This window comes from Natator depressus, chromosome 9 (genome assembly GCF_965152275.1).
Source record: "Natator depressus isolate rNatDep1 chromosome 9, rNatDep2.hap1, whole genome shotgun sequence".
In the NCBI taxonomy this organism is placed as follows: Eukaryota; Metazoa; Chordata; order Testudines; family Cheloniidae; genus Natator; species Natator depressus.
The window spans coordinates 64,215,632-64,224,396 of record NC_134242.1 but is presented as its reverse complement, the minus strand read 5'-3'; positions in this window follow the sequence as shown (position 1 = coordinate 64,224,396).

The window sequence follows — 8,765 nt, the reverse complement described above, 5'->3', positions numbered from 1 at the left end:
CCGTCCGCGCCCCGGGCTAGGGGATACCGCCGCTCCGGCACAGGGACCTGCCGGCACCCACGTGTCCCCGCTGCCCCCCAGGGCCGGGCAGCGCCAGGACCGGGTGCTGGGGCCGGAGACAGGAGTGTCCAGGCCGCCCCCTGCCCGGCAGCGCGGTTCCTCGAGCTTCACCGTCCCGTAGCCCCGGCCCCAGGCCCGCCCGCAAGGACCTGCCTGCGGACCCCGCCCCGATCCGCAGCTGCTCCCGGCACCGCCCACTCCCAGCAGCCGCAGGGAAGGGGCTGGGCGGAGCCCGGAGCGCTACCTGCAGCGTCTCCCGACCCCGCGGCTGCACCAAGCTGAAACTTTCGCCGCGAGTGGGCGGGGCCGGCTCCTTAAAGGGGCCGCGCCCCCTCGCACCTGCTCCCGCCCTGAAAGGGACCGTGCCCAGCCGGGGAGGAGCCGGGGAGCGCACGGGGCCCCTAGCATCGGGGAGGGGGACAGGACACCCCCCCCCGGGGCCTCCCTATCCTGAGCCACCGCCTGCCCTGTTCCATCCTCCCAGCCCTAGTAACCCCCCTCCTGAGCCAAAGCCTGCCCTGTTCCAGCCCCCCCGCCCTGGTAACCCCCCTCCTGAGCCAATACCTGCCCTGTTCCAGCCCCCCCCCCGCCCTGGTAATGGCCCCCCATCCTGAGCCAGCGCCTGCCTTGTTCCAGCCCCCTCCCCCCCCCGCCCTAGTAATGGCCCCCCATCCTGGGCCAGCGCCTGCCCTGTTCCAGCCCCCCCCGCCCTAGTAACCCCCCTCCTGAGCCAATACCTGCCCTGTTCCAGCCCCCCCCCCCGCCCTAGTAATGGCCCCCCATCCTGGGCCAGCGCCTGCCCTGTTCCAGCCCCCCCATCCTCCTGAGCCAACACCTGCTGTTCCAGTCCCACCTCCAACTCAGCCAGTGCATCCGGCCATGACGATGCGGCATCCCCTGAGAGTTTCAGGGGTGACATCGCTTGGCATCAGACATCAACTTGGCATGGCTTTACATGAAGAGGTGACCATTCAGGTGCCCTATACCCCCCCCCCCATGCAAGAACAAGGGGGCAGTCAATGAAATTGAAAAGCAGCAAATTTAAAACTGATGAAAGGAAATACATTTTTACATGATGCATAATAATCTGTGGAACTCACTGCTACAAGATAGTAAAGAGCTTAGCAGGGCTAAAAAAGGACTAGATATGGATGTGGAAATGGAGAGTATCCAATTAGATGAAAGGATTAAATAAGTTAAGGGATATAACTGAAGACATAAACCAACAATTAACTCAGTTTGTTGGTGAGAAACTTCCCCTCTGGGAAGGCTATTCTAGAATTGTCCACTCTGGGGCTTCTTGCACCTTGCCCTGAAGAAGCTGGTGAGGCCAGTGTTGGTGATAGGCACTAGACGACACGGGCCCCAGTCTGGCACTGCCCAGGGTTGTGTGTGGTGATTTCTGCAATGTTTCTGAGCACAAATGTTTCTAAGCACATGCAAGGAACCATGCAACTAATTTTTCTTCATGGTCTGACCTGAGCCAGAGCTGGACCCCGGTCTCCAGAGGTGAAGAGCTGCCACATTAACACACTATGCAACCTGAAACTAACTCAGTCACACTGAGAAAGACTTGAATGTTGAGTCCCTGTCGGGATGTTCCCTCATCCTAGCAGTAATGAAAATGACTGTGCTGAGGACCCAATCCTGAGAGATGCTGAGCACCTGCATCTGCTGAGGTTTGGAGGTACCCAGCACTTCTCGGGAGCAGGCCCTAACATGGCTGCTCAGTAAATGTTTGCTAAGGTGACACAGCAGAACTTCCCTCTCACATCTGTTCCCCTGAACACCCACCCTGCTGTGATGCAGCTGCCTGAACAGCCTTGCATGAGGTTGGCTCTGATGAGCTATAGGGCTTTGTGATGTTGAAGGAGCTTGACAGGCAGGACTTGTCTGGAGTCAGACATAAATCAGGCCAGCCAGGTGTCAGTTCTGACACACACACACACACACACACACACAGCATTGCCAATGCACCTCGCTGCTGATCTCCAGTCACACTGTTAATCCAGTACTGGGGCCCGCCCACAGCTCTCTCAAACCATCTTAATCCTGACCTGCGGCGTGCTCCCACCTCGAGCCACAGTTGGGTAATCCAATGTAACAAACACAAGCCAATACTGCTAGCAGTGATACATTTTTCCATGTTGTGAAGTGAGCAAATGCTTCCACCATCCTAGTCTGAGAACATCAAACTCAATGCATGGGTGATCTGCATAGTGAATTCTAACCCTGGGAGGTGAAAAGGTAGTATGCTGACCCAATACATTTACTAATGTCCTATCTTGAAAATTTAGGACTTTTCCTTTTAGGAAAGGACATGCAGTTTAGTCCATAAAGGAAGTTCAGGTTAGTGCACAGCCAGGGTGCAACCTAAACAAGACACAGTAAGTGGCTGAAACAAGCAGAAGTTTAACCGAGGAGACATTTCTAGTATTCGGAGCATTAAATCTACATGGGCCAAACCACTGCAGCCTAACAGGTCACACCCTGTAGGTAGCTGCCTGCTCCTTTATCTGGGGACTGCTGCCTGAGAGTCAGCACAATGGCTGCACTAATCAATCCCACACTGGCCTCGTTTCTCTCTGTGCCACCTCCACATAACACGCAAGTCGCAACATCACCGCCCAGCCCTCAAGCTTTGCACTGTCTTCTTTGAAACGTTTCACTCTCTCTCTCTTTGAAAAATCATAGGCAACTTTTCAGTGCTCATGCAGTCAGTGGCTGCTAGCAGTTACTACAGCCAGTTACAGTACACAGTATAGGTGGGTGACCATGCAAGCTGCATGCCTCTGACAATGCACTTGAATCCTGCTCTCACAGCATCACTGCAGTTGCAGGCCTGGGCCTACACACAGCTCTGCTGGCACATCTTACTTCTGACATGCAGCAGCCCAGAGAGTCCTGTGTTGACACCTACATACACAAGCGTCTGCATGCACAAACCAGTGCCCCCTGCAATCTCACACACCTGAATTCTGCTCTGCAGCCCCTTGGCTAGTGCTTGTAAATGTGCAGTCGGTGTGAAAGGGGAACACTAAAGGACTTAGGGATCATGGCAGAGAACCAAAGCTCCTCAAGTGATGTTATGGGTAAGAGGACTAATGCAATCCTTAGCTGGGGGATTATCAGGTAGGAGTAGGGAGATGATACTGTATTCCAGTCTGATCACCACCCTTTGAAAAGGATGTTGAAACATTTGAAAAGGTCTAGAAAGAGCTACAAGAACAATTCATGGTCTGGAAAACCATTCTTTCAATGAGACACTTAAGAAGCTCATTTTATTTGGTTTATCAAAGAGAAGGTTGAGAGGTTACTTGCTCATGGTCTTAGAATTACTCACAAAGGAAGAAGACAGACAATACTAGATGGCTCTTTAATGTAGCAGACAAAGGCATAACAAGATCTAATCGCTGAATATTGACTTTAGAAATATTCAGTCTAGAAACAAGGCAGATATTTTTAACACAGAGGATAATTAGCCACTGGAACAGTTTACCCAAAGGATGTGGTAGATTCTCTGTTCTACTTGCACCACAAGTTATTTAGCCAGATGGAAGAATTACTGGGTGAAATTCTCTGTACAGGAGGTCAGACTAGATGATCATACTGATCCCTTCTGACCCTAAAATCTATGGGAGGGAAGGGACAGAACTCCTGGATTTGGTTCAGCTCAGAGGAGCAACCCTGTGCGAGCCAGATAATAGTTGCATGTGCAAATGAATTAGCAATCAATCAGTTTGCAGGTTAGCTCTTGGCTGGCAGATTCTGTGATTTTTACATGGTGCGTGCAAGTGAGATGTGCAGAGATGAAACTGGCTCTCAGCCACTGCCCCACATTGCTAATGAATTCTGCTGCTGCTTTTTTTACTAGTAAAATTTAACAACAAAATGATCACAGCCAGTAAATAAAGATCAAAACACCAAGCAACACAAGGGGAAAAGAAACAGAAGACAAACCTTAATGGAATCAGTCCCTAGGATGTAGGGAAGAAACACAAAACATGATATTAAGCCACTGCTCACATTAAGACTTCCTTATACTTCGGCCCAGTACAAAGGGCAGGGAACTATACAAATCCTTGTTTGTTATGATTCCAGTGACCACACTGTTAACCCAGTCAGCTGGCATCTGTATTTGCTCAATAAGATCCAATTTTACCCTCCAGTCAATTTCAGATTTTACTTTATCCATGCCCATTGGTCATTCTGGGGTAAGTATATTTTTGGCAGCATGCCAAGATCTATATCCAGGAGTTGTATTATGTCCTTACCTCAGCCCACTGAATGCCTCATCAAAGCATTTAAGAATGTCTTTTGCCTCTTATACTGTAGCCAAGTTAAACACCTCTTCGATCATCTGCATTTGCAGGTTGCTTTTCAACCCAAGGACACATGGGATCTGTTCTTCTCTTTCAAACTCTTCTGAGTGGCATGTCCTTTTGCAGGCGTGTCACGATGCCTTAGCCACACAGACTCATTTTGAGCACAGGATATAAAACAAGCTGAGGCTTTGATTATAACAGGTGACATATGTTAAGGATATAATACAACTCCTTGATATAGTTTTGACAGGTGGTGGTTACTAATCTTGCTTGCTGTGATTACAGGCCACGCTACTGGCTAAAGTAATTCAGGCTATAGCACCACAGCAGACAGTCCTAGAAGAACCAACCACTCCTTTTTTTTATTTAGGAGGAGAATAAAATCCCAATTGTTTGTGTTGCTTCCCAGTGCTCAGAAGCTCATGGGAAGGCTCTTCAGAGGCTGCCCTTAAAGCGTGGGAATGAAAAGGGCAAGGAGACTCCATCCCCTCCGGTCTGAACACATCTGCATCGGTCACCAGCATTTCCTGAACATGCAGCGCTGACTGGGCCCCTTCCCCTTTCTCTGAACTACTCAAATATGCCCCATAAGTGCTTTATCTTGGATTCCCAGGATTGGTTTCTAGAAGGGCCCTGCATGCTAGATTTGGAGGTTGTTTTGCACTGGAAAAGGGCCTGAGCAGCACAATACATTTCTGGCTTTTGGAATCCTCAATAGTTGGGGTTGTTTGAGTCCAGGATGTTGGTTCAGCCCATTACAGAAACAGGGACCGGGTGTGAAACTCAGTTACAGATCCTGTTCAGGTCCAGTCTCCTTCCCCGCAAAGTGTGGGGGCAGTTAGACCCAAAGGTTTGGCTTAGGTCACTCTGTGCTTTGCCCTGGTCACCCAAGTGTGTTTTGCTATAGTAGAGCTTGTGGTTTATTTGCATGAAGGCTCCTGCAGCATGAGAGATGGGGAAGCCAGCTCCGCCCAGAGAGCACACACACAGAAACTGCTACAGTAGAAATTAATCTGGGTGGGGTCTGATTAGTTTGCAAAGCTCTCCCTCTGCAGAGGGAAACAACAGGAACATGCAGAACTTCTTGACTGAACCCTCAAAAACCACGCCAGCATCACCTGGGTAAATTCCTTCCCTCACCCTGACTGGCCCCCTCTGCTGCTCCCCAGAGCTCCCTAAAATGAATCCAATTGCTACTCTAAAGGCACTGCTCTAGATTCAGTGACATCCTGTGCTGTGGGGAGGTGGCTCATAGAATACACATGAGTCACCATCATTTACACTCTGCTCTATCTCTGTGTTATAAAGGAGAGCCCTAGGTGTGCACATAAAACCACCCTCTTGGGAGTTCTCAGCCTCTCTGCTATTGTCCTTCAGGGAATAGAGATCAGAGGCAGAGGGAAGCACATAAAGGCAATGCTGTATCTGGAACAAGCCAGAATTAAAAGCACAACAAGAGACTTCTTTCCACACACTCTCTTTCTTCCTCAACCAGATCTCAGGGCTGTAGGGTCACCCCAGCACAGATGCACAGTAAGGGTAGTTTTCAGAGTAGCAGCCATGTTAGTCTGTATTCGCAAAAAGAAAAGGAGTACTTGTGGCACCTTAGAGACTAACAAATTTATCTGAGCATAAGCTTTTGTGAGCTACAGCTCACTTCATTGGATGCATTCAGTGGAAAATACAGTGGGGAGATTTATATACATAGAGAACATGAAACAATGGGTGTTACCATACACACTGTAAGGAGAGGGATCAACTAAGGTGAGCTATTACCAGCAGGAAAGCGGGGGGAGGGAGGGGGGAAACCTTTTGTAGTGATAATCAAGGTGGGCCATTTCCAGCAGTTGACAAGAACGTCAAGTAAGGGTAGTGTGAATGGAACATGAGCTGGAGTTACAGGGACAGTACAGCAGGACTGGGGAGATCTGTGAGGACCTAAGACAGGAATAACAGAAGGACAAGGTGCATTCCCAAGACAGAAATAGCCCAAAGTGCTGTAGGCCAGAATTGAATTTGCACTGGCAGCAGTTTACTGATACATGCACTGCTGCATCTCAGGATCAAGCTTTGTTAGCAGAACTATTTGGGGCCCAAGACTGTGGTTATAGGGATGCTCTGAGGCCAGAATTCAGGTGCACTGTGCAGCAGGCATCACACCCATCTGTCCTACATAACGGAATTGGTTGTAGTCAGTGCTATCAGCCCCTCACTCACAAAGCATGAATAACTACTCCAGTTATTTTTAGAGAGAGAGATTGCCACATTTCAAAGAGGACAGTGAAAAGCTTTGGAGGCTGGCAGTGGTTGGGTGTGTATGTAACACCTGGGCAACCCAGATCACGGCGCAGCATGGGTACACACAGAGGAGGAGACTGCAGCAGCTATTAGGCTATCTCCCAGGCAGCAACTCACAGACAGGCAAGAAGGCATCTAGCTGCCGGGTGTGACCTGTTGGGCTGGATTATTTGGCCCATGTGAATGTAATACTCTAAGCTCCAAATAGTTCCTGCAGTTGTATACATTTCAACCACTTCCCCATCCAGCTGGGGTTGTTCATTGATTGTTCACTGTGGGAGAAACTTGTGTTATTGAATAAGTTGCGTATCAGGGACCTGTTTCATCATTTCCTTTGTTTGCCTGCATCTACTTGAAATGAAAGGCTCTGCCATTTGGAGGGCATGGTTCTCGTGACCAGGGACATGAAGGTGTGCAGTAGAGCTTCGGGTCTGCAATCAGAATTCAAAGCCAAATACACCAACCAACTGCTCTGTTTCCTGCGCAAGGGTCAACCTCTACACAGAGTACCTGTGATCTTGGTATACGGCCAGTCACAAATAAGTAGTGGGCAAGGGAAGAGGAGCAGATGAGAATGAGGAGTAACATGTGATCTCTCAATTCCATGCATTTTCTGTGGGTACCAACTAAAAACTACCTAACAAAGAAGGGCAGCAGCTGTCTCGCTCATCTCAAGGGCATGGCCGTAATTTTTTTCCCACTCCTGACTGTCTACCTCCTATGGTGACACACCGGCTTGTGTGACACCATTGGGCTCCCCCATCAGCTTGCCTTCCCAAAACTATGTGCCTGGCCAACAAGATCCCGAGGTGTAGAGGGAGCAGCCCCTTCAAGCATAAGAACTCCACAAAAGAACAGCAAATGACATTTGGAGGAAAACACAGAGCTGACCTGGAGCAGCTAAGGTAGCTGATTCTTGCTGCCACTCTCCCCCGGTGCCAGGACTCAGCGCACACAGCGACCATCTTTGATTTGGGCAGGTAACTCAGATGAATCGGGAAAGGAAAAAGCCACTCAGTCATACTTCTTATTCAACCACTCGCTCAGACACGCAAGTTTGGTTACATTTGCAGGAGATAATGCTGCCCCCTTCTTGTTTACAATGTCACCTGAAAGTGAGAACAGGAGTTCCCATGGCACTGTTGTAGCCGGTGTCAGAAGATTAGCACATCTGGCATGTAAATAAGATTCATATGTCCCTTCATGCTTCAACCACCATTCCCGGAGACATGCTTCCATGCTGATGATGGGTTCTGCTCAATAACGATCCAAGGCAGAGCAGACCCAATACATGTCCATTTTCATTATCTGAATCAGATGCCACCAGCAGAAGGTTGGTTTTCTTTTTTGGTGGTTTGGGTTCTGTAGTTTCTGCATCGGAGTGTTGCTCTTTTAAGACTTCTGAAAGCATGCTCCATACCCCCATTCCTCTCAGATTTTGGAAGGTACTTCAGATTCTTAAACCTTGGGTTGAGTGCTGTAGCTATGTTTAGAAATCTCACATTGGTACCTTCTTTGTTTTTGTAAAATCTGCAGTGAAAGTGTTCTTAAAATGAACATGTGCTGGGTCATCATCTGAGACTGCTATAACATGAAATATATGGCAGGGGACATACAATTCTCCCCCAAGGACTTCAGCACAAATTTAATTAACGCATTTTTTTTTTAACAAGCATCATCAGCATGGACACGTCTTCTGGAATGATGGCTGAAGCACGAAGGGGCAAACAAATGTTTAGCATATCTGGCACATAAATACCTTGCAATATCAGCTACAAAAGTGCCATGCAAACGCCTGTTCTCACTTTCTGGTGACACTGTAAATAAGAAGAGGGCAGCATTATCTCCTGTAAATGTAAACAAACTTGTTTGTCTGAGAGATTGGCTGAACAAGAAGTAGGACTGAGTGGACTTGTAGGCTCTGAAGTTTTACATTCTTTTGTTTTTGAGCGCAGTTATGTAACAAAAAAAAATCTACATTTGTAAATTGCACTTTCACGACAAAGAGATTGTACTACAGAACTTGTATAAGGTGAATTGAAAAATACTATTTCTTTTGTTTATCATTTTTACAGTGCAAAT